Below are 27,915 nucleotides of genomic sequence, written 5' to 3'. Positions count from 1 at the left end.
CCCCTGACTTCCACTTTATTAGAGCATTTACTTTAGAAAACTTGCAGTTGTAAATTTTCTCTGTCCCTTTTAGATGTAAATCTGCTATAATCCAGAAATGCCTTTTTCAAGGACCTAGGAGCCATCCCTTTGAAATGGAATCATTAAGAAAAATAGGGCTTCTATCTCCCAGTCTCTGTGGAGGGTAGGAGACTGACTTCAATAAATGCCAATTAGCAGAGGGGCTAATCACATTGACAAACATCCTTCTCTTCACCAACTCAAACCCCCTTCCATGCCTTTCAGTACTTTTCCTTTGGTACATCTCAGCATTCAAAAAGCCTCTTATTCTTTATTTCAGTAGAGTTGAATTCAGTTAATACTAAAGTCACTCTCTCATCCTCCAGTAGCCTGAGTAAAATGTGTCTTGCCAACTTTAACAAATGCCTATCTTTCTCTTTTGATGATTCAATCTTTTCACTAATTATAAGTCTATTCAGATTTTTCCTCTCTTTATGATTCAATCTTACGTTTTTCTAGGAATTTGTCCATTCATTTAAGTTATTTAATTTGTTGGCTTACAATTGTTCACAACACTCTCGTATAATCCTATATATTTTTGCAAAATCGGTTGTCATATTTCCACTTTCATTTCTGATTTTAGTTATTTGTGGCTTCTTTTTCTTAGTCAATTTAAGCAAGGGTGTGTAAATTTTGTTGATCTTTTTGAAGAATCAATCTTGGTTTCATTGATTTTCTCTATTATTTTTCTTCTTGCTACTTTATTTACATCCACTCCAAACTTTATTAGTTCTTTCCTTCTTTAAGCCTTTGGTTTAGTTTGTTCTTATTCCTTTTTTTAATGGAAATGTCACTTTTGTTGATAGGTTAGGGCCACAAAAGGCAACTTCACGGAACAACAGAAATAAGACAGTCTCAAGAAAATGTAGTGTAAATTTGCAGCAGACAGGTTAAATTTGCAGCAGAAGGTTAATACTCTTCACCCTCATCCTATCCCTCAGTACTATCCACTCCAACCTTCTTATAATCCTTCTCAAGTACAGCCACATCCTCATGGGCCTCAGAAAAATCTCTTTCCTCCATACCCTCACCAATATACCAGTGAACAAAGATGCACTTGGCATACATCAGGCCAAATTTGTTGTCTAGGCAAATCCAGGCCTCTGTAATGGCTGTCATGTTATTCACAGCTCATAGTACGTTGGCCAGGTTTCCACTAGATACTGCAATGGGATGCTGGTAATTAGGGTCAACTTTGAAGCCAATGGGGCACCAATCCACAAACTGGATGGTGCACTTGGTCTTCATAGTGGCAATGGCAGCATTGACATCTTTAGGAACCACATCACCATGGTATAACAGGCAGCAAGCCATGTATATGCTGCATGAAGGTTACATTTCACCATCTGGTTGTCTGGCTCAAAACATGTATTGGTGGTCTTTGGTACAGTAAGATGTTTGTGGTAGGATTTCTCAGCAGAGATGATGAGGGCAAATATGGCCAGAGGGAAGTGCATGTGGGTATAGGGTGCCAGGATGGTCTGAAATTCTCAGATCAACATTCAGGGCTCCATCAAATCTAACAGAAACAGTGATGGAGGACACAATCAGGCTAATAAGGTTATGTATAGGTTGGTAAAGATTAGTATAGTTTGAGTGCTCAATTTCAAGATATCTACAAGTGTCATAGATGGCCTCATTGTCTATCATCAAGATGCAATCAGAGTGTTCCAAGGTGTTGAGAATGGAGTTGTAGGGTTCAGCTATAGCTGTGGGAACCTAGAGGGATGGATGAATGGAGAACTCTACTTTGGACATCATACCATCATCAACAGAGAGACCATTCCATCAGGAGGAAGGTGAACCAAAAACCAGGTCTCTCACTAAATCTGTGGAAAAGCAAGAAGCCCTGAAGGCTTATGTACTGGGCAGCCACTTTCAAATTTGTTCTGAGACAAAGGTCAGTGATCTCCTTGTGAATGGTGTAATACCCATGGGCATAGTTATTGTCAGCATCTTCTTTGCCTGTGATGAGCTGCTCGGGGTGGAAGAACTGGTGGTAGTGCCAGTATGACCTTCATAATGGCCATGGGTTCCAGGTCTAGAAACACTGCCCTGAGCACATGCTTGCCAGCATCCATCTCACTGAAAAGACTGTTAAAAGAGTCATCTCCTCCCCTAATGGTCCTGCCATTTGACACCTGGTCATTTGGCTGGATAATATTTTTCAGGAATTAGAACTCTCAGCAGGCATTGCCAAATGACTCCAGTCCAGCCACCTAGGATGGAGATGAATTCACACATGACTGGAACTTGTAGGGCTCTGCAGGGATGGATGAGGTAAGGGGATAGCAACAAGGATCACCCACTGACAGACTGCCAAGGAGTCTGTAGGGGAGAAGTAGTGAAAGGCTGTTCAGCCCCGAGGGAACCCATATACCCCTTCCTGGGCCACATGTCTGGAGGGTGGGCATCAGATCCACCGTATGCCTCTTTTTGTTGTTCTTGTTTTGCATTTTTTAGAAAAAAATCCCAGTTTATTATTACTTTAAAAAAGCACATTTCATTTACATAATTATTCATGCAGGCCTATATAGAGGTATTTTATTTGAAGATATATATGTGTGTAACTTTTCTCCTACAGTAATTCATTTCAAGAGAAATTTCATTATGTATCTTTTACAGAGCCCTAAAATGAGAGACTCAACCATATTCACATAAACCCCAAGGTATGGGAATGCTTCAAGCCAGTTTGTCATTAGAAGCCTAAGCATGGGGGCCCCAGATACCAAGGCAGAAGGTCTTCTAGGTAGAGCTAAATTGTTCAGTTAGGTGAATTATGGAAAGAAGAGGTAGTCGGCTGGCTTTGGGAGACTCAACCCTAGAGTAGAACAAAGAGAACAGACGAGGGAGTTCTGAGAGTCACTGGAGCTATCTAAATGCAGAGAGGTAGAACTGAGTGAGCAGAAGGGATAATACAATTTCAGTTACATGCAAGGTGGTGAAATAAATTAGTAACTTCATCTGCCTGACATGGAGGAAGTTTAGAGATGTCTTTAGTATACTCATAGTGAAATATGTCACCCTTTCACTGTTTTGGGTGTTGGTAACTGGACTGTACTTCCTAGTGAAAACCAGTGCATGTCCTGTTAGTCAGTGCCAGTGCACTATAGGTAATGAAGCATTTCCTGCAAGCCTGTCTCCCAGGGCTCTCTGTGTCCTTTCAAAGATGGTCTCTTTTGTCTAACTTCTTAAGATGTAAAGTTAGGGTGTTGGTTTGATTTCTTTCTTGTTTTTTTATTGTTGAAATTTATAGCTATAAATTTTCCTCTTAGCACTTTTTGCTAGAGCTCTGATCTTTCATGGATATACAGTCAAGCTTGCTATCCATGTGGAATTGTTTCCAGGATCCCCTGTGGATACCAAAATCTGTGGATGCTCAAGTCTCTCATACAAAATGGTGTAGTATTTGCACATAACCTACGCACATTCTCCCATATACTTTAAATCATTTCTAGATTATTTATAATACCTAATAAAATGAAAATGCTATGTAAATAGTTTGGCATGCAGAAAATTCAAGTTTTATTTTTTACAACTTTCTGGAATTTTTATTTTTTAAACATTTTCTGTATATGGTTGGTTGAATCCACAGGTGCAAAACCTGAAGATATGAAGGACTGACTATATGTTTAAAGTTGCTATATATGCTTGGACAGTTGACCCTTGTATCAATATACAAAGTTCTTCTTTGTCCCTTATATCAATTTTTGACAAAGTCTATTTTTCTGATATTAGTATAATCACTCCAGCTCTCTTTTGGTTAAGAGGTGCATGGAATCTCCTTTTTCCATACTTTCATTTTCAACTTATATGTATTCATAGATCTAAATTGGGTTCATAGATCTAAATTGGGTCATGGTAGCCCATAGCTGGATCCTGTTTTTAATCCATTCTGCTAATTTATACATTTTGATGAGGGAATTTAATCAATTTACACTTAAAATAAGTACTGAAAGGGAAGGACTTACTTTTGCCATTTTGTTATTTTCTGTAGATCTTACAGCATTTCCCCCTCATTTACTCCATCACCACCTTCTTAATTATTATTTTTTGTAGTGACACATTTTAATTCCCTTCTCATTTCCTTTTGAGTATACGCTATAGATATTCTTTGTGATTACCATGTGAATTTTATATAATATCCTGAAGTTATAATAATCTATTTTAAATTGATACCAATTTCACTTCAATAGCATGCAAAGCTCTACTCCTTTATGGCTCATCACCCATACTTCATAACATATTTATGTATTTTGTACACATTAGCATAGATTTATAATTATTTTTCTGTACATCTTTTATATCCTGTATATAATTTTAAAATGTAGTTGCTAACCAATAATCATGCTTTTCATACTTGTCCATACATTCACCTTTACTGGGGATATTTATATTTCAATGGCTATGAGTTACTATCTTGTGTCCTTTCATTTCAACTTAAAGTATTCCATTTAACATTTATAGTAGAGTAAGTCTAGTGGTAATGTATACCCTTAGCTTGTGTTTTTCTGGGAATGATTTAATTTCTCCATTTTTAAAGGACATTTTTTCCAGGTACAGAATTTTTGTTTGACAGTTTTCTTTTTATCTTTCAGCACTTTAATATATGACCCCGATGCTTCTGACTTCCAATGCTTCTGCTGAAGAATACTTTGATAATCTTACTAGAGATCCCTTGAATATGATAAGTCTCTTGTGATTTTCAGGATTCTGTCTTTGGTGTTGGAGTTTGACAGTTTGATAATAATGTGTCTGGTTGTGGGTCTCTTTGGGTACTTCTTATGTGGAGTTTTTGGAGCAACTTGCACTTGTATATCTTTGTCTTTTATTCAGATTTTGTAAATTTTTGGCCATTATGTCTTCAAATAATCTATCTACACCTTTCCTTTCCTTTTATTCTTGGGACCCCCATATTGTGTATATCAATCTACTTGATGGTGGCCCATAAGCACTTAGGATTTGCTTACTTTCTTCATTTTTTCCTTTCTTTCCTCAGACTAAAAATTTCAAATGTCACGTCTTTAAATTAAATGAATCTGTTTCTGCCTGCTGAAGTCAGCTTTTAAACCCCTCTAATCATTTTTTGTATTCAATTACTTAATTTTTATCTCCACAATTTATATTTGATTATTTTTTATCATTCCTATTCTTTGTAAACATTCTAATATTTTTCACATATAATTTATTTTCTTTACTTCAGTTCTTTGCCTATGTTTTTCCTCAGCTCTTTGAACATATCTAAGATAGACTTTTTTAAGTCTTTGTGTAGTATGTCTGATACCTTTGTTTCCTCAGGGATGCTTTCTGCTAATTTATTTTCTTCCTTTTAATTTACCATATTTTCCTTTGTCTTTGAATGCATTGTGATGTTTTATTGAAAATTGGTCATTTGGAAAAACAGCCACCTCTCCCAGTCTTTGCAGGCTGTCTCCTTGCCATGAAAAGCCTTCATTAAATATCAGGAAATACTATGAACCTTGGGATCAGCCCAGGGTGAAGGCTTAAAGTATTGTCAGGTCTTTTATGGTCACATATGTTGTCTGTCTTCTCTGTGTGTGTTCTCTTCTTTTTAAACATGCTTGCTTTTGAATGTCTTAATTAACTGAAGAGTATTACCTTAGCTATTTCTCAGGGACTTATATGTTCTATTGTATTCCTCTGCATGTAATTTCTTGTCACAGGCATCTGAAGCTCTTTAACCCCCCTCAACTTTTAAGGGCAATCCCTTACTCTTTCCAGCAGCTTTTTACAACCTAAGAACCGAGCTGTGCTGCTCTTCCTATCTAAGCCCTGAGTCAGGCAAAAAATAAAAACAAAGCAAAACAAAACAGTTCCTCAGGTATTCCCCAGACTGGTTAGAACATTGCAAATAATATTTGCTTATCACCCAGTGGTTCAAGGGAGGCCATTGGGAATTGGGCCATCACTTCCTCCTGACCACAGGAGGGGAGGAGTTGAGGCAAGGGTAAATAAACACACTATGAAATTTCCTACTGCTTCAAATGTGGCTTTTTGTTGATTGGGCATTCACTTGGTTTATCTTGACCTTTGCCTATTTTTTATAGTGTCTATAAACTTATTTACAAGTTTACATGTGTGTGAATGTGTGTCCCAACATACATAGAGATGCTTGGCAAAGATTGGGAGGCCTATTGTTCCTAGCAAGTTAAGAAAATTTCTATCCAAATATTTGTTGACCATTAAGCTAAGAAAAGATTGCAGTGGCTACATATGAGAAAGAATACAAATATTACAGAATTAGTTCAGAAAAATCATTAAAAAAAGAATAACAACTACAGAACAATAACAAATACTGGGGGGGGGGGGATATGATTCCTATGAAATATTCTACTTACCAAAAGCAGAATACACATTTTTCTCAAGTTCACATTGAATATTTTCAAGGTTGGATCATAAAATACATTTCTAAAAAAGATATACAAATGAGCCATACGCAAATGAAAAGATCCTCAGTATCATTAGTCTTTAGGGGAATGCAAATAAAAACCACAATGATATAACAGTTTGTGTCCACTAGGATGGCTATAATAAAACATAATGAAAGAAAAAATAACTGACAGAAGTCAGTCCCAAAAGGCCTCATATTTTATCATTTAATTTATATGCAATGCCCACAAGAGGCAAATCAATACAGATTGAAAATAAATTTTTGGTATTCAAGGCTTGAGGCTGACAGTAATGAAGAATTTTTGTAAAGCCCATGGAATTAAATACTTCAAAAGGCTAAATTTTATCATATGTCAATTTTACATTGATAAAAATGTGCAAATGCTTTTCATTCTTCTAACAAAAAAATCAATAAACCATCTCAGTAGAAGCAGAAAAGATATTTAATATAACACCCATTCATGATAATACTTATTCGTGTAACACTTATTCATGATAAGTCTGTCAGAAAAGTAGGTATAGAAAACACTTCTTATCATAACAGAGTATTTAACAGAATTTAGTGAACAGTACTCTTAGTAAGGAAATGGTGAAATATTCTTTTTAAAAATCAGTGAAAAGATATCTACTATACTACTGTTATTCATCATAGCCCTAAAAGTCCTGGTCAGTGTGGTAAGACTAGGAAAATACACTAAATTTATAAGGATTTGAAAATAAAATAAATTAAAAATTTATCAGTATTAAAGACTAGAAGATGAATATTAATATATAAGATTTAGTTGCATGAACTAGCCAGAGTAATAAAATCTAATTTTAAATTATGAATCATTTAAAAAATGTAACAGAAGTTTTCCTATGACTGATTCATATACATACATACACATACATGTGTCTATGTACATAATTAATAGTTTTCTGGAAGACACACATACTACTAAAATAAATAAAGGCAAATGCCATTTTTATGGATAGGAAGATTCAATATTTTAGACACTGAATCTCCCTACCTCGATTTGAAGTGTCAATGGAATTTCAATTAAAATGAATGTCTAAAAGGAGTGATATCAGAAAGACCACAATACAGGGTCTCCAGTCCTATTTCCCTCTCAGAACCACTGAATTAGCAACTATCCACACATGAGAATGCCTTTGTGAGAGTAGACCGCAAAAATCAAAAAAGAAAAAAAAGAAAAAGTGCATTAGAAAGGGTACGAGGAAGAGTTTCAGTTTATTCACATGCCTTTCCTCCAAGTTGGCTCAGTACCCTGTTGAGTGAAGCCTCCTTGGCCTGTGATTTCTCCATTGGGGGAAAGAAAGATTCAGGTGAATATTCAAATTCTCCACTGTTTCAGGGTGCTGCCTGAGAGACCTCTTTCTGTCTTTCCTACAAAAACATGGGGGGACTTGGTATGGTAGACCCCCTGGAGATAACTAAGGAACAAAATAAAAGGGAAATCTCAGTCACTGATGCACAGATCTCAACATTAGGCCCATCACTCCATGTTCCCAGGAACTGCCACTCCTGATTGAGACTTCAGCAATGACTTTACCCAACTGAGGAGCCCCTAAGCAGCCCACCTAGCTGCAGAAATTTTCCAATTGGTCCCACAAAACTGGGGAGTCCAATCAACATCCCTTCCCCACCAAAGAGCCCAACCAGTGGACCCATCTGACCAAATAGCTTACTCAGGAACCCCACCTCACCAGGGATCAGAGTCAGTAGGCTTACCTAACCAAGGAACATAGTCAGGAGTCCCTGTCCTACAGCAGAGACCAGCCAACATTCCCATCTAACCCAAGAGTCAAGAGGGTGGCCTTTCCCAAGCAGGGAACCTCGCAAGTGGCCCTTCTGACTAGTGAGTCTAGCCAGTAGCACTGTCTGACCAGAGAGCTTAGTCAACAGTCTTGCTCAACCAGTTAACCTCGTTAGCAGTCCCAACCAGCAGCAGAGCCCATGACCCTACCTGACAATGGAGCTCAGCCAGTTGACCATACCCAGCTATGGAGATCCCCAGCTGCCCCAACTGACTGAAGAGATCACACCCATCCAGCCCTACCAGAACGCAAAACACAGCCAGCCAGGACTGACTGACAGCAGACCACTGGCAGTGGTTTCTACCAACATGCAGATGCTACCAGCTGGCTTGCGCAGAACCTCAGGCCAGGCTGACTGGTGAAGTTATTTCTTTACTGAAGAGAAACTATAGAGAATGGAAGAGTTGATCTCTTCTTCAACTATACAGACAAATGATGCAAGATTACAAGGATAATGAAGAATCAGGGAAACATGACAATGTGAAAGGAAACTAATAAAGTTCCAGTAGCTGACATTAAAGAAATAGAGATCTAAGTACTGGGTGATAAAAATCCATAATAATTGTCTTAATGAAGCTCAATGAGCTACAAGAGAACATAGATTGACACCTAAATAAAATCAGTGAAACAATACATTAACAAAATGAGAATTTCAACAATGAAATAGAAAGCATTAAAAAAAAATAAAACCCAGCAATACTGGAGCTTAAGAATGAAAGTAAATTAAATTTTTTTCAAAAGGAGAGCTTCAGCATCAGATTCAACTAAGCAGAAGAAAGCATTAGTGAACTTAAGGAAAGGTCATTTGAAATTTTCCAGTCAGAGGAACAAAGAGAAAAAGAATGAAAGTGAGTAAAGAAAGCCTATGGGACTTATGCAACAATGTCAAAAGGAGCAATATACACATTATGGGAGTCCTAGCAGGATAAGAGAGGGAGGAAGAGGCAGAAAACATACTTAAAGAAATAATAGTTGAAAAATCCCCACATTTGGGTAGTGAAATGGGCATCCTGATTCGTGAAGCCCAAACAGGTTGAAAAAGAAGAGAGCTAAACTGAGATATATTACAATTAAATTGTCAAAAGTCAAAGAAAAAGAGAGAAGTTTGAATGCAGCAAGAGAAAAATAACTTGTTATATAAAAGGTAACTACAATAAGATTATGAGCAGATTTCTCAGCTAAAACCTTGCAGGCTAAGGAGAGAGTGAACTGGTAAATTCACAGTACTGAAAACCAAAACCTACCAACCAAGAACACTATTTCAGAAAAAATTGTCCTTCCTAGGTAAAGGAGACATGGAGACTTTCCAAAATAAAAATTCTGGGAGTTTGCCATTATTTGATCTTCTTTAAAAGAAGTGCTAAAGGGAGTTAAGTTGAAATGAATAAATATTAAGTAGGAACATGAAAGCATATGAAAAACATGTCTCACCAGGAAAGGTACAATAATACATCAGAGATATTGCAGGTTTGGTTTCAGACCACTGCAATAAAGCAAATATCACAATAAAGTGAGTCACAAGAACTTTTGATTTCCCAATGCATATAAAATTTCTGCTCACACCATATTGTAGTTTATTAAGTATGCAACAGCATTATGTAAAACAATGTATACACATTAATTTTTTAAAGTTTATTGCTAAAAAATGCTAACCATCATTTGACAACACAAGGTTGTCAGAAGCCTTTAATTTGTTAAAAATTCAGTATCTGCAAATCTCAATAAAGTGAGGCACAATAGAATGAATTAAACATGTAAACATATAGTCAAACACAGAATATTGTAATGCTCTAATGGTGGCACATAAATAATATTTAATACTAATATAAAAGTTGAAATTCAAAAGTACTAAGAATAACTTATCACAAAAGGCTTGCTAATAGACAATATAAAAAAACTCAGAAATTAATAACATAAAGTGTGTGAATGGGAGTAAATTACAGAGCTTTCACATGTGATTGAAATTAAGATCTTACCAGCTTAAAACCAACTATTATAACAACAAGGATTTCAAAGCAAACATCATGGCAACTACAATGAAAAATCCTACAGTAGATACAGTAGATATAGAAAAGAATTAAGATAAGAACAGAAAGAAATGAAAAAAAATTTTAAAATGGGCAGAAGATGGGCTTCCTAGGTGGTGCAATGGTTGAGAATCTGCCTGCCAATGCAGGGGACATGGGTTCGATCCCTGCTCCAGGAAGATCCCACATGCCGTGGAGCAACTAAGCCTGTGTGCCACAACTACTGAGCCTGTGCTTTAGAGCCTATGAGCCACAACTATTGAGCCCATGTGCTGCAACTACTGAAGTCCACACACCTAGAGCCTGTGCTCCACAACAAGAGAAGCCACGGTAATGAGGAGCCTGCGCACAACAACGAAGAGTAGCCCCCACTCACAGCAACTGAAAAGAAAGCCCGCACACAGCAAAAAGACCCAACACAGCTAATGAAATAAATAAATTAATTAATTAAAAAATTAAATTATAAAAAATAAAATAAAAAATAAAATGGGCAGAAGAACTGAATAAACATTTTTTTTCTGAAAGGAAATTTGCTTGGCTAATAGGCACATGAAAAAATGCTCAACATCACTAACCGTCAGGGAAATGCAAATCAAAACCACAACGAGATATCACCTCACACCGGTCAGAATGGATACCATCGAAAAGAACACAAATAACAAATGTTGGCACAGATGTGGAGAAAAGGGAACCCTTGTACACCATTAATGGGAATGTAAATTAGTGCAGCCACTGTGGAAAAAAACAGTATGGAATTTTCTCATAAAAGCTAAAAATAGATATACCATATGACCCAGCAATTCCACTTCTGGGTATATATCCAAAAAACTGAAAACACTAATTCAAAAAGATATATACACCCCAATGTTCATAGCAGCATTATTTACAATTGTCAAGATAGAGAAGCAACCTAAGTGTCCATCAACAGATGAATGGAGATATATATACATATATGTATACATATACCTATACATATATATAATGGAATACTACTCAGCCATAAAAAAGAAGGAAATTTTGCCATTTCTAGCAACATGAGTGAGTTTATTAGGTGAAATAAGTCAGACAAAGAAAAACAAATGCTGTGTGATATCACTTGTATGTGGACTCTAAAAAATACAACAAACTAGTGAATATAACAAAAAGCAAGCAGATTCTCAGATATATAGAACAAACTAGTGGTTACCAGTGAGAAGAGGGAAATGGGGAGGGGAAATTTAGGGGTAGGAGAGTGGGAGGTACAAGCTGTTGGGTGTAAGATAGGCTACAAGCATGTATTGTACAACATGGGGAATATAGCCAGTATTTTGCAATAACTATAAATAGAGTATAATCTTTAAAAATTGTATAAAAATTTAAATATAAAAATAAAATGATAGAAAAATATTGATAAAACTAAAGTTTTTTAAAGAATAAGGAAAATTGACAAACCCTTAGCTAGACAAAACAAGAAAAAAGAGAATAAACAAATAAAATCAGTAGTGAAAGAGAAGACACTACAACTGATGCCACAGAAATTAAAAAGATCAAAAGAAAGTATTATGAACAATTATACAGCAACAAATTCAAAACTTTGGAGAAATTAATAAATATCTAAAAACATAAACCTACCAAGATTGAAACAAGAAGAAATGGAAAGTCTGAACAGATGAATAACAAGGATAGTTAATCATTAATCAAAAATGTCCCAACAAACTCCAGCCCAGGAACAGAAGGCTTTACAACTGAGTTGTACAAAATATTTAAAGTATACTAATTTTTAATTCTTCCAAAAATAGAAGAAAAGGGAATACGTCCACACTCATTCATTGAGACCATCATCACCCTGATTCCAAATACAAAGACACCACAAGAAAATAAAACTACAAACCAATAAATATGGATGTAAAAATTATCAATAAAATATTAGCAAGCAGAATTCAACAACCAATTAAAAGGATGAAGCACCATGACCGAGTGAGATTTATTCCTAGGGTGCAAGGCTGGTTCAATATACATAAGTCAATCTATGTGATATACTGCATTAATGGAGTGAAGAAAAAATCACATGATCATATTAATAGATGCAGAGAAAGCATTTGACAAAGTTTAAAACATGTCTATGATAAAAAAAAAATTCTCAACAGATTGATCATACAAGGAACTTACCACAACACAATAAAGCCCATATAAGAAAAGTGCACAGTGAGAACTTTGGTTTCTGATTCCACATATAAGGAGCTTAAAAGTCCCCACTGCATTCTAACAATAAGTAAAAAGCTGAACAGACCAAAAAATCAGCAACTCTTCTTGAATGCTATCTTATTCATAATTGTCAAAACTTGGAAGCAACCAAGATGTATTTCAATACGTGAATGGATAAACTGTGGTATAACCAGACATTGGCGTATTATTCAGCACTAAAAATAAATAAGCTATCAAGCCATGAATAGATGAGGAGGAATTATAAATGCGTATTACTAAGTGAAAAAAATTCAACCTGAAAAGGCTACATACTGTATGTTTCCAACCATGTGACATTCTGGAAAAGGTAAACTATGGAGAAAATAAAAATATCAAGAGTTGCCAGGGGTGTATGTTAGGAAAGAGATGAATGGGGGTAGAAGATAGGATTTTTAGGGCAGTGAAAATACTTTGTATGATGTTATGATGGATAAATGTCACTATACATTTGTCAAGCTTATAGAATGTATAACATAAGAGTGAACTTTAGGGTAAACTATGGATTTTGAGTGATTATGAAGTGTCAGTAATTTATCCTTGTAAATAATGTACCATTTTAGTGGGTGATGTGAAATATGTGAGGCTTTGCACATGCGGAAACAGGGGAGTATATGGGAAATTTCTGTACCTCCTTCTCAATTTTGTTGTAAATCTAAAACTGCTCTAAAAAACAAAATCTAAAGTAAACCCTCAGCTAATATATTACTCAATATTTAAAAACTTAAAATTCTTTATAATCTGGACCAAGGCAAGGATGCCTACCTCACCACTACTATTCAACATAGTATTGAAAGTCCTAGCTATGTTAACGGGGCACAAAAAAGAAATGAAAGGCAGCCAAATAAGAAAGAAATCAGTAAAATGATCTTTGTTTGCAGATGACATGATCTCACATCTATAAAACCCTAAAGACTCCAGAAAAAACATGTTAGAATAAACAAATCCAATAACGTTGCAGTATGCAAAATCAACATGCCAAAATCAGTTTCATTTCTATACACCAACAACAAACTACCCAAAAAGAAATTTAAGAAAACAATCTCATTTACAATAGCATTGAAAAGACTAAAATTCTTAAGAATAATCTTGATCAAAGAGGTGAAAAATGTATACAATGAAAATCATAAAAGCCTGATGAAAGAGATTAAAAGACAAATAAATGGGAAGATATCCTGTGTTCATGGATTGGAAGACTTAATATTGTGAAAATGTCCATATTACCCAAAGTGATCTACAGATTTAATACAATTCCTATCATAATTCCAAAGGCATTTTTATAGAAATATAAAAAGCAATTCTAAAATTAATATGGACCCCAAAAGACACCAAATAACCAAAGCAATTTTTAAGCAAGAGAACAAAGCTGGAGACATCACACTTTCTGGTTTCAAAATGTATTACAAAGCTACAGTTACCAAAACAACATATTACTGGCATGAAAATAAATAAACCCATGAACATTTGATCTTCTGCAAGTGTGCCAAGAATACACAATGGAGAAAAAATAGTCTCATCAACAAATAGTGTTGGAAAAGGTGGATATTTACATGCAAAAGAATGAAATTGAATCCTTATCTTTTATAATATACAAAATAATCTTAAATATATTAAATATTTGAACATGATATCTGAAACTGTAAACTCCTAGAAGAAAATATAAGGGAAAAGTGTTTTGACATTGATCTTGGCAATGATTTCTTGGCTACAACATCATAAGAACAGGCAACAAAAGCAAAAATATATAAGTGGGATTGCATCAAACTAAAATCTTCACAGCAAAGGAAATCATCAACAAAGTGAATTGGCAACCTACAGAATGGGAGAAAATATTTGCAAACAATATAACTGATGAAGGGTTAATTTTCAAAATATATAAGGAATTTCTTATACCTAATAGAAAAATAAAAAGACCTGTATGCAGAAAACTATAAGACACTGATGAAAGAAATCAAGGACGATACAAACAGATGGAGGCACATACTATGGTTTTGGATTGGAAGAATCAACATAGTGAAAATGACTGTACTACCCAAAGCAATTTACAGATTCAATGCAATCCCGATCAAATTACCAATGGCATTTTTCACAGAACTAGCACAAGAATTCTTACGATTTGTATGGAAATGCAAAAGACCCCAAATAGCCAAAACAACCTTGAGAGGGAAAGATGGAGTTGGTGGAATTAGGCTTCCTGACTTCAAACTATTCTACAAGGCCACAGTGATCAAGACAGTATGGTACTGGCACAAAAATAGAAAGGAAGATCAGTGGAACAGAATAGAGAACTCAGAGGTAAACCCAAGCACACATGGGCACCTTATCTTTGACAAAGGAGGCAAGAATATATAATGGTAAAAAGACAGCCTCTTCAATAAGTGGTGCTCGGACAATTGGACAGCAACATGTAAAGGAATGAAGTTAGAACACTTCCTAACACCATACACAAAAATAAACTCCAAATGGAATAAAGACGTAAATATAAAGCCAGACACTCTAAAACTTCTAGGGGAAAATATAGGTAGAACACTCTATGACATACATCAAAGCAAGATCCTTTTGGACCCACCTCCTAGAATCATGGGAATAAACTCAAAAATAAACAAATGGGACCTAATGAAACTGAGAAGCTTTTGCACAGTGAAAGAAATCATAAACAAGACAAGAAGGCAACCCTCAGAATGGGAGAAAATACTTGCCAATGAAGCAATGGACAAAGGATTAATCTCCAAAATATACAAGTAGCTCATGCAGCTTCATACCAAAAAAGCAAATAACCCAATCCACAAATGGGTGGAAGACCTAAATAGACATTCCTCCAAAGAAGACATTCAGATGGCCAACAAACACATGAAAAAAATGCTCAACATCACTAATCATCAGAGCAATGCAAGTCAAAGCCACAGTGAGGTATCACCTCACACCAATCAAAATGGTCATCATCACAAAATCTGGAAACAACAAATGTTGGAGAAGGTGTGGAGAAAAGGGAACTCTCCTGCACTGTTGGTGGGAATGAAAGTTGGTAAAGCCACTGTGGAAAACAGTTTGGAGGTTCCTTAAAAAACTACAAATAGAACTACCATATGATCCAGTAATCCCTCTCCTGGGCATAAACCCAGAGAAAACCATAATCCAAAAAGAAACATGTACTGTAATGTTTATTGCAGCACTATTTACAATAGCCAGGACATGGAAGCAAACTAAAGGCCCATCAACAAATGAATGGATAAAGAAGATGTGATATATATATATATATACACACACAATGGAATATTACTCAGCTATAAAAAGGAATGAGATGGAGCTATATGTAATGAGGTGGATAGACCTGGAGTCTGTCCTACAGAGTGAAGTAGGCCAGAAAGAGAAAAACAAATATTGTAAGCTAACTCATATATATGGAATCTAAAAAAAAAGAAAAGAAAAATGGTACTGATGAACCCAATGACAAGACAAGAATAAGGATGCAGATGCAGAGAATGGACTGGAGGACATGGGATTGGGGAACAGGGGGCGAAGGGGATGCTGAGAAGAAGTGAGAGAGTAGCATAGACATATATATACTACCAAGTGTAAAGTAGATAGCCAGTGGGAAGTTGCTGTATAACAAAGGGAGTTCAACTCGATGATGGGTGATGCCTTAGAGGGCTGGGACAGGGAGGGTGGGGGCAAGTCAAGGGAGGGATTATGTGTATATGGGGATATGTGTATAAATATAGCTGATTGACTTTGGTGTACCTCAAAAACTGGTACAAGAATGTAAAGCAATTATATTCCAATAAAGAGCCTAAAAAAAATAACCCTATTAACAAATGAGCAAAGACCTGAATAAACATTTTCCAAACACATACAAGTGGGCAACAGGTATATGAATAAGTTGCTCAACATCACTAATTCCTGGGGAAGTGCAAATCAAAACCACAGTGAGATATCATGTCCCACCTGCTAGGATGATTTTTATTTAAAAAAAAAAATCACTAAAGATGGCAAGTGTTGACAATGTTGTAGAGAAATTGGAATGCTTCTACTTTTGAGGGTGAAGGATATATTTATTATCTTTATTATGGACAATGACCATATGGGTGTACACAAATGTCCAGACTCATCAAATTGTATGCATTAATTATGTACATTTTTGTATACCAATTATACCTCAATAAATCACTGCAGGAATTTTCTGGAATTTCATAAGTTGATTATACAGAGTACATGGAAGTGCAAAGGACCAAAAGTTGCTGTGAAACTACTGAAATACAATAATTACATAAGGATATGTATCCTACCAAATATCAAGGCTTATTAAAAACCTAAAAGTGATTAAATCAGAACATTACTTATGCAAGGATAGACACACTTCCAAATCAAAAAGAATATGGAGAATAAAAAGAAACAACAAATTTATGGATTCTTATATATTACAGAAGTGACATTAAACAACAGTTGATAAAGAAGAAACTAGTTGAATGATTATGCTAAGATTATTGGTTATCTATATGGAAAAAGTATACATCTCTAATTCACATCAATTCCAGAAACATTCAAGATCTAAGGTTAAAAAGAAACCAAATTATAAAGCCCTTAAAATAAAATATAAAGGAATATTTTAAGATATCAGGATAGGGAAGAATTTCTTAAGCAAGTGAAAAGAACTAACTATAAAATAAATGCAAAATAAATTTGGGTGCTACATAATTAAGATATTTTGACCATCAAAAGACAACCTAAAAATGTGAAAAGATGGCCAACATATAGAGAGAAGATATTTATAACAGTGTTAAAAAAAAGTACTATTAGTATCTAGAATACAGGGGAAACAATATAAAAATCCTGCTAAAAATCAATCAAAAGACGATTGTTGGGAGATTTTTAATCACAGTCTCAATTTCAGTATTTGTGATTGGTCTGTTCATATTTTCTGTTTCTTCCTGGTTCAGTCTTGCAAGATTGCACTTTTCTAAGAATTTATCCATTTCTTCCAGGTTATCCAATTTATTGGCATATAGTTGCTTGTAGTAGTCTCTCATGATCTTTTGTATTTCTGCAGTGGCGGTTGTTACTTCTTTTTCATTTCTAATTCTGTTGACTTGCATCTTCTCCCTTTTTTTCCTGATGAGTCTGGCTAACGGTTTACCAATTTTCTTTATCTTCTCAAAGAACCAGCTTTTAGTTTTACTGACCTTTGCTATTGTTTCCTTCATTTTTTTTTTTCATTTATTTCTGATCTGATCTTTATACCTTTCCTTCTGCTCACTTTGGGTTTTTTTCTTCTTTCTGTAATTGTTTTAGGGGTAAATTTAGCTGGAGAGGATGTGGAGAAAATGGAATCCTCTTGCACTGCTGGTGGGAATGAAAATTGGTACAGCCACTATGGAAAATAGTATGGAAGTTCCTTTAAAAACTAAAAATAGAACTCCCATATGACCCAGCAATCCCACTGCTGGGCATACACCCTGAGAAAACCATAATCCAAAAAGAAACATGTACCACAATGTTCATTACAGCACTATTTACAATAGCCAGGACATGGAAGCAACCTAAATGCCCATCAAGAGATGAATGGATAAAGAAGATGTGGCATATATATACAATGGAATATTACTCAGCCATAAAAAGGAATGGAATTGAGTTATTTGTAGTGAGGTGGATGGACCTAGAGCCTGTCATACAGAGTGAAGTAAGCCAGAAAGAGAAAAACAAATAGCGTATGCTAACTCATATATATGGAATCTAAAAAAAAAGGTACTGATGAACCCAGTGACAGGGCAAGAATAAAGATGCAGATGTAGAGAATGAACTTGAGGACAGGGGGTGGGCAGGGGCCGAACGGGATGCTGGGATGAAGTGAGAGAATAGCACTGACATACATACACTACCAAATGTAAAATAGATAGCTAGTGGGAAGTTGCAGCATAACATAGGGAGAGCAACTTGATGATGGGTGATGACTTAGAGGGCTGGGATAGGGAGGGTGGGAGGAAGTCACGGGAGGGAGGGCATATGGGGATATATGTATAAATACAGACCTTTCACTTTGTTGTACATCAAAAACTGGCTCAACAGTGTAAAGCAATTATATTCCAATAAAGAGCTCAAAAAAATAAAGTATAACAATTGCAATTTTCAAAGGATTAAATGTCTTGTGTTTACTTAAAACTTAAAGCTGCCTAATACTAATTTTTTTGGATTATAAGCATTAAAATTAAGAGAAAAAATTGGGGGTTTTGTTCATATTTAGAAAAGCAACAACTTTAAAATATCTCTGATGAGGAGTAATGCATGTGTGATCAATGTTTCACAGGCATATTTCTGTCTTACCTTATGATATTCTATTCATCTCTATTCATTCCTCTCTTTCCTTTGTTCTTCCTTGCCCAGTGTTTTAATTTTGGACCCATTGACATAAATCAGGCTGCTAATAGTACATTCTTAATAAAAGCCTCAGTCTGTCCTTTTGATTATCATGAAGTATATATCCTTGAAATCATGCAAAATTTCACTAGAAAAGCAGTTCGGGGCTCTTGGAAATATGTGAGTTCTATTATTTTCTTACCCACAAGAAAGAACTTCAGTGAAGAAAATTAAAAGCATGACTTTACTATTTGTTTCTATTTTTCTTTTGATTTCCATAAATGACTTCATTATTATAAGTATTGGTGAAAATATGTGTAGAGTGTTTTATAATATTTAGGAATAAAAATAATATTATACATAAAGTGCTGCATTAAGATTGTTGTTGGTTTATAATCAATACCAGTTGTAAAATTCATTATACATGTTCTTGAAATCTAATGAAACATTTTAAATTTCAGAAGATTAAGCTTAAGCTTCATATTAACTTTAGAAACAGACAGAATTAGATTTTGGAAGGGTTTGGATGTCTTTGAAATTATGTTTTTTAAAACTATGAATACTTAAATAGGCAACTGTCATAATATGATGCATACTGTGATGAATCAATGAAATTATATATTCTTCATTTTTCATCAATAAAAAGATTATTTAGAAAAAAATTCTAGCTATTGTGATTGTAATTAGGTTAATTGTCCTGCTGCCTTAACCATGGCTTTCCTTTTACAAACTTATACTCTTCAAATGCAAATCATACTATGCTTCTTCTACCTTGTTACATTCTAACATTTTTTCCAATATTCCATGGCAAATTTACATATTTACTTGTTTCCTGTTGTTTATGATTAGAAAGTGATTGGTGGTGGAATGAACTATGCCAGCAAAAATAAAACATATTTTAGGTTATAGATGATGTAGTAATGAAATGGAAAAAAAAATCCACTGTCCAATATAGAAATTACTGTATATTTTCACAGGCAAAAATATCTATAAAAAGTGAAGTTCATACTTATGAAGGATGTTAAAATCAGGATTAGAAAGAACCAACCCTCATGAAACAAGTGAGTATCTTGATTTTAAAAACTGCTACTAATATTCTAAATGTTATTCTTTTTCACATTCTCCAGAAACTATGCTTGGAATATTCAATAATTAAACACAGGCAAATCTGTAAGCCAAGAAGAACTCCAGTAAAAAAAAAAAAAAAAAAAGTCTTCCGTGTTTAATATTCCCTTCATTACTTTTTTTGAGTCTAGTGTCTTTAGTTGCCCAAAGCTTTCCTTGTTCTGCATCAATCCACTTACGCACTAGAACTTCCTGACGGTTTTGTCCTTCTCATCTTTCTGGTCTTGTGTTCAGTTTCCTCTTGGACCTGTATCTATAGCTATTTCTAGCGTCAAGCCTTTTGTATTAGTCTCTCCCTCTTTTTTGGAAGTGATTTAAAAGTGCAATCACTTGGGTAAAAATATATTTAGATTGTTTAACTGGTAATGCATATTTGTGTCTTACCTCTTTTGATTGGTAATGGCTTGCTATAGAGGTAAAAGTACCATCAAGAATATCTAATATGCTTGACAAACTTAAAGTAAAATTAAGCTCCAAACTTTAGAAAATTTGCCTGTGCCAAAGAGAAAAGTGAAGTGCGACTTCTTATTCTGACTTCTCCACAAGAGATCATGTTTGAGTTTTGGAAAAATAGGAATCCCCCAACTCCATACAGACACACAGATACAGACACACACACATACACATATACAACTTAAAATTCTTTATATATTTTAATGTTGTTACCAATGTAGTAAAATTCATTATGTTTCACTGACAATAAAGATTATCAAACTCACCAAGAAAACACTGTATTACTGTTCTATGGGCTCTATGGTGAGAGAGAAGGAATCTATTTTTATGTAGCCGTAATGTTAATCATATTAAATGCATCGAAGACATGCAAATCCTGAGCAGCTGCTTAAATATCTGCTGCTGACTTCACAAGGTTTTCAAGTAATATATCCATAGATGATACTTCAGGCAAATAATCCATGAGCTTCAGACCTGATTGCATGCTATCCACTGTTCTAGTGAGCTAAACTTGATGCCCAAGGACTCAACTTATTTTGTTGGCAGAAACCCTATCAGAGGATCATATAAAGCCTTTAGATATTGGGGGTGGCTCCCTTTGGCTCTGTTTTCATCACTTGTTTTATTCACTGGTATTTAAATTGGCAAAAAGTCTACTAGAAAGAAATTGAAAAGAGAGATGAGATAACCCAGAATGCAAAATTTTGACTCTTGCTCCACATGCAAAACCTTCTACACCGTATTACAATATATATTTTTGTGTTTCATTTTGCCTTTGACATATGTCAAACCTGTTCTCCTTTGAGATGGCTTCAGAGGCGATGTGGACAATGAGCTTTCCTAAAATTTAGGATAATTTTTCTATACATAGTACTAATAAATATGGTAAAAAATATGTTTATATAGTACCAAGAAATTTGGTAAAAAGTTAACCCCCCAAAAGAAAGAAAAATATACATTATTTTACTGAATGAAAGTCATCAATTTCTTTTTGACCACTAGTATTTATGAATAATATCCCAAATTTCAAACCTATATATGTTTTCATCATATATATATGTATATGCAGATACATCTGATAAAATTCTTAAGAGAAGTTTTTGAACTTCCCATTATCCTTCTAAATTTAAGTAATGACACTAATGCACCTACAAATCATACTGTAAATTTATTATATTAGAGTAAAATTCTCAATATTTTCCTAAATTAAGATATAAATCTCATACCATAGCATTTACTTATTTTATTGTGGTAAGAACCCTTAAGATGAGATCTACTTTCTTAACACATTTTTAAATGTATAATATAATATTGTTAACTATAGACATGATGTTGTGCAGCAGACCTCTAGAACTTATTCATCTTGCATAATTGAGATTTTATACCTGTTGCATAGCAACTGCCCATTTACCCCTCCCCCCAGTCCCTGTCAACCACCATTATACTCTCTGCTTCTAGCAGTTTGACTGTTTTAGATACTTCATACTAGTGTAATCATGCAGTAATTTTTCTTCCGTGACTAGTTTGTTTCATTTATAATCCCTTTAAAGTGTACAATTGAGTGGTTTATAGCATGTTCACAATATTGGGCAACCATCACTACTATTTAATTGCATAATATTTGCATCATGCTCAAAAAATAGATGCTGTCATATTAAAAGTTATACTCCATTCTCTCTTCCTCTAACTCCCTTTTAAGAATTTGGTAATGCATGGGGAAAAATGTATACAAGGAAAAATAAATTCAGTATAAGTCAAGGTGTCACCTAACATAAGAATGTTCTAAATAAGCACAAGCAACTCTGAACAGCTCTGCATGTCATTTTTTAAAGATCATTATTACTGTAAGACCACACTGAGAGTGATAGAAAAATTATGCCAATTTGAGAGCCAACATGGAGATGTCAGGCAGAACTTAACCTAGGATTGTTGGATATCTAAAATCTCATTCACAAGAGTTTATCAATGGTGATCTTATGGAGAAGGAAGACTAAAGGATCTTTAATAAAATAGAGTTGCCCTACATCTTGTTCCTCCCCAACATTGTCATTCAAAGAATTTCAGCATTACTTACTGATCTCTAAAATGGATTATTTTTATATCAAGTGCAGTTGAAAGTTCTTGTGCAGTCAAGAATATCTATGCTTGCTTCAGGGCAAAGAAGAAGGCTTCCAAACATTAGACTCTTATTTGCAAGTGCCTCAATCAGTCAATAAAGAGTTTAGGAATGGAGCTATGAAAAAAAATACTGCTTGTTAGATTACTTTTACTCTTTCAGAGTTGGTTGTCAGCTGTTCTTAAAATTAAAATAAATAATTTAAAAGAAAAATAACAATTCCATCATTTTACTGCTACTCATAATTTTTCTTAAATTTAGATGCCCTCTTAAGAAATAGTATATGACATGATAACATAACATTAGTTGAATTATTCAGTTTCACTTCATTTTATGTGGTTTCTGGTGTGTTTGTTTTTAATAAAAATAAATAAAATAATTTGGGAAAAATTAGCTTCATAATAATGACAATTTAAAACTATTTCTATTTGAGTGTCTAAGTGCTTTCTAACTGCATATATGCATAAAATATGCCTGGATAATTTCAAAATGATGAAAATGCACTCTATTTCTTATTATTATAAGCACATTTTTTGCATTTAAAATTTAAATGACTGGGGTTTTCATCAGTAAAAATTACAGAAGCATATAGATTTAAAATTCAAGTGATTAACCAAGCTTATTAAGAAAAACAATAGTTTGCTCATTCACACCTCCATTTCCTACTGCTTAAAGTACCTAATATTCATACTTTGACTCTTTCATATAATTTATTTAGATAACATATTATACCACTTTATGTTTCAAATGTAAGACAACTATTAATCTCTAATTATAAAAACTGAGGATTTACCTATTTTTCATACTTACCCTCTTCCCCCACTCTGCCAAACTGGAAAATTTATACCACATTAGTCTCTTGGATCTCTGCATGTGGAGTCCAGTTTAGCAAAAGTGGTAGGAGCCACTTTCTTTGCAAATTCAAATTATCAGAAGAAAAACATTTTAAAAAATAAGGTTTTTGGATCATGACTCTAGTTAAAGTATGTTTTGGGGGTGTACCTATTTGGTTATTGTCCCTTCCAGGGACAGCTATTGCTTTCCTGTTTGTGTCTTGTTTTGTATTCTGAAGACTTGGCTATCCACCTGTCAGTGTGCACAGTTTGTCAGAGATTGTGTGTGCAGGTGACCAGTTGTCATATTGGTGGCCCCCAAAATGTGGCTAGACAGAAATGTGAATGGTTTCCCATTTCAATTAATATCCTACCAACCACTGCCAGCTCCCAAATGGAATGGCCTAATTTTCTTTTAGCTATCTTTGGAGCAGTTTCTGGAACTTAGAAGGGCTGCACATTTTGTATTCTCTTGGGGGATGCTTCTTGTATCCATGGTTAAGTTTTGGATTTGGTTTTGAGTTATTCAATAGGTATAACTTTCATTTAAATACTTGACATGATTTTTTAAGAGAGTGCTATGGTCAGAAGTTGGCTAAATTGTAAGCTGATGGGAACTTTTTGATACCTTCTCTCCAAAGGTAAACTGAAACTAGGTAATAAGAGGGAAAGAAAACATACTGACACTTTTATGGAAAGATTTATTAAGACATTCCAAAGATACACAACTCTAAATCTAGAACATAGGAATCTTCTGATTTCCATCTTAGTTGGAAATCTTCTCTGATATAAGCAAATAAATTGAAGATAATGTGTTTGACCGCGCAGATCAACCTTTTGATGTTATTCAAGCTGAAATCTAATTCTTTCAGAAATTAAAAACAGCTCTTCTTGTCTTATTCAATTTCGGTCTTTACAAAACCAGAGACATGATTCTAGAAGCAACGCAAAGTCCACATATTATTAGCAATGCTCAATCCTTCCCTGTTCATCTCAAAACACTTGTAGATATTGTAAAAGATCGGGACATTGGAAAGAGAATCATCTTACACTTAAGAAAAGAAGGAAAATTTAAAATAGTAATTACTATAGACCTCTGATAAGAGACCCCTGATAATTTATTAACTAAGAGACCATTCATTGATGACTGTGGAAAAGTCAGATTCAGTAGAGCTATTGAAGCAGAAAAGCAATTGATGTGGATACAGGAGTGAATAGATGGAAAATAAGAAAAAGTAGTAAGTAGTGACCACCACACAAATAGTGAGTGACGGAGTTGAGCCATCTGATTTGTCTTCTGTTGTACATTCATTAAATTCTTTCCCAGTGGAGTATCTGGCAGTATGTCAAATAAAAATAAAAACACCAGAGTTGGTATGACACCTACTCCATATGACAGAGAGATAGAAGATCATCAACAGGCCCTGCTTAATGGCAAGTCTCTCAAAGGATGTTGGGACACTTGTGTCCCTAAGAAAGAAGGAGACTCAGGAAATCTTCAAATGAAACTCAACTTCAATTTAAAATACCAAGGGGGAAAAGCTTTCTCAGGCTTTTCTTCCTGTTTTCTTGGTGTTTTTGATATAATTAGATTTTGACACGGGGTATCTCCCTGTAGAGAGATTTATTTCTTGAAGCAGCACTTACATATTTGTTATCAAAACTCAGTATCAACTGCCACCATAGTTTAGAAATTACATCAACAACAACTGGTTCAAAGAAGAGTATTTTACCCCTGACATTGCTTGGAATTGCTGGGTGCATGGTGATAACATAAAGCAAACACATTTTCTGTGAACTTTATTATCTTGTGCAACCAGCGTAGACCACTTCCACCATCTCAACACAGCTTCTCCTGCTCCTGCTACAAGCCTGCTTTTTTCCAAAGTTTAGTCCTCATAGAAAAGAATGAGATAATATGTTTACTGGAGGAGAATGCAGTGTCCAAGGAAATGTCAATGAGGCAAATAAGAAAAGTGTGTAAGAGAAGCAAGATGACCTAGAAAAAGATGAATTTATCACATGTTTGAATATTAGAATTTAATATTTTAAAAGTGGAATAATTTTGAGTCTTAAGAGGGCTGAAGTGTGGCCATAAGTATAGAGACTGAAGTGGAATAGGATTTAAGAGATAAAGCAATTGTGAAGCATGTTTCTTGAGAGAGCTATCCACATGGTCGCCAAGACCATCTATGAAGGTGTCAGAACCTATATATTAATATTGTATCAATACCACCAAGAAATGATAATTTTGCATTATAATTATGTATTTAGATATATGTCTTACCCACTAAACTGATAGTTCCTACTATGTGCCATGTTATTTCATGGGAGTTCCTACAAAAAATTGTTTAAATATTATTTTTCTCCATTTTATTGATGAGGAAATGGAGATTTAGAATAAAATACTTAGCTCAGTACACACAGCTAGTGAGAGGTAGAGCTGGGCTGTTCTGATATAGCCTCATTAAATAATTGCTGAATGAATCAATGGTCTAAACTTCTAAATGCATAAAGATTTCATAGTGTATTTTTTGTTCTATCTTAGTCTGACAAGTGTGTGTGTGTGTGTGTGTGTGTGTGTCACTACCCATCAATTTAATCAGATTTAACAGACTTAAAACTTTTGTTAAGGAAGAGACTTAATTAGCACATAAAAGCATAAACAAAAATATCTCAGTCCTCAAATCATTTTCATACCTTCCCTATATATATTTAGAGCTCAGTTTCAAAATGCTAGTTTTTGTCATGATGAAAGAAATTGTCCCGGACAAGTAGCCTTGTCTGTGAGAATTAGATCCCACTCTGATTTAGATTTTATTACCAAATAACCTCAAAATCCATGCAAATAACATGGAAGGAAATGTTAAAAGGAAAACAATTTCTGAACTTTTGTTTTATACTGAAACTGATTTATACTCCTTTATATTGTTGTCCTGATCAGATCAAATTGTACCCAATACCCTCCTTGCAATTGCAATCACAAGCAGAGAGCATAATCAAACCAGAGTTCTGTGTGTTTTTGCAGAAGAAAAAAAAAAACATCAAAAGGAGGTGATGTGCACCTGGCTTGAAGTTTAATTTGAAACAAGTCTGGCTCAGTTTTCTGATCCTTTCAAACAAACAAGAGTGGCGTGCCTAGAACTTCCTTCTGTAGTACATAATGAGGCAAGGTAGAAAGAATTTATAATGTTTCAGGCTCTGATGAATCCAACAAAATCATCACTTGAATCTGAAATTCAGCTTGTATCAAATATTATCTTTAATTAACTTATCTAATTTTAATCTTAAAACACAGCTGTATGTGCAGGGAAAGTGAATATATAACTGAACTACTATGCAGGTTGGAGGAAAATATTCTTATGTACACCTGTGAATCAGGATAAGAAGTACTGTGCTGCTTTTCTAATTCCCACAGTTGTCATGTATGCCACTTTAATAATTTACTCTACTGACAACTTTCATAACACTTCAATATTTTTCATGTTAATGACATTGACCATCCTTCCCATTGATTTAGGATTTCTTGGCATGCAAGTAATTAATAGCATACTTAGTAATGCTAGAAATGTAACTGTTTTAGGTATATTTTTAGCATTCATATTAATACCATCAATGACTTCAACCTCAGTATGAATGTAATGATAATTTTATGTAAATCAGGACTTACTGACTTTCAAAAATGTCAGAGCAAGAATACCTTCTGATCATAAAGGAGCCTCTTCCTGCTGTCAGTCACAGGATTGCTGGCAGCACTAACCTTATACTATACTCTGATATCTAAATATTTCTGTCTAGTAATGCATATAGCTTAGGAAGTGAAAAATTTATCTATTATTCTAGATCAGGATTCAGGAAACTTTTCTATAAAATGCCAGATCATAAATATTTTATGCTTTGCAGGCTGTCGACTCTCTGTCACAACCACTTAACACTGGTGTCATAATACAAAAGCCATCAAAGGCAATAAACAAACACATGGATTTGATTATGTTCCAAATAAATTTTATTAACCAAAATAAACAATGAGCTGAATATGGCGCTAAGGCTACAGTTTACTGACCCTTGTTTTATATCATTTAGATTGTTCTCTTCCCTCTTCTGTTTAATGACTCATTAATTTATGTTATAAAAGAGTTGGTATTTTCTACATGTTCTAACCAGTTTCATAGTTAATCTGCATGTATTTGTGTATAAATTTAACTATTTTAGCAGAAGTAGTAGCATTGAAATAATGATCTTGAGATTGAAGCTTCTGAGTTCTATTTTTACATTGGCTCATGGCTATCACGTGTTTATAAGAAGTTATAATCATTGATAAGTGTAAAAGAAAATGTTTAAAAATTCACCAAATTAATGTGGAATGTTGAGACATACATTTAATCATTTCATCACAAAAGACAAGATCATTAAGAGGTATCATAGTTCAAAAAAGTGTCTTTTCATATATAAGGCAAGAAATTAAGAATAGTTTGTTTGATCTATGTTTATGTTACCTGCT

At 34.5% G+C, this 27,915-nt stretch overlaps 1 pseudogene; it reads right to left on the bottom strand.

The window, feature by feature from the left end:
* Positions 1 to 969: 969 nt before the first annotated feature.
* Positions 970 to 11,188, bottom strand: LOC130842015 (tubulin alpha-1C chain-like; annotated as a pseudogene).
* Positions 11,189 to 27,915: the final 16,727 nt, after the last annotated feature.

Source organism: Hippopotamus amphibius, chromosome X (assembly GCF_030028045.1).
Source record: "Hippopotamus amphibius kiboko isolate mHipAmp2 chromosome X, mHipAmp2.hap2, whole genome shotgun sequence".
Taxonomy (NCBI): domain Eukaryota; kingdom Metazoa; phylum Chordata; class Mammalia; order Artiodactyla; family Hippopotamidae; genus Hippopotamus; species Hippopotamus amphibius.
The sequence above is the reverse complement of the archived record's forward strand: the minus strand, read 5'-3'. Positions and strand labels throughout refer to the sequence as shown.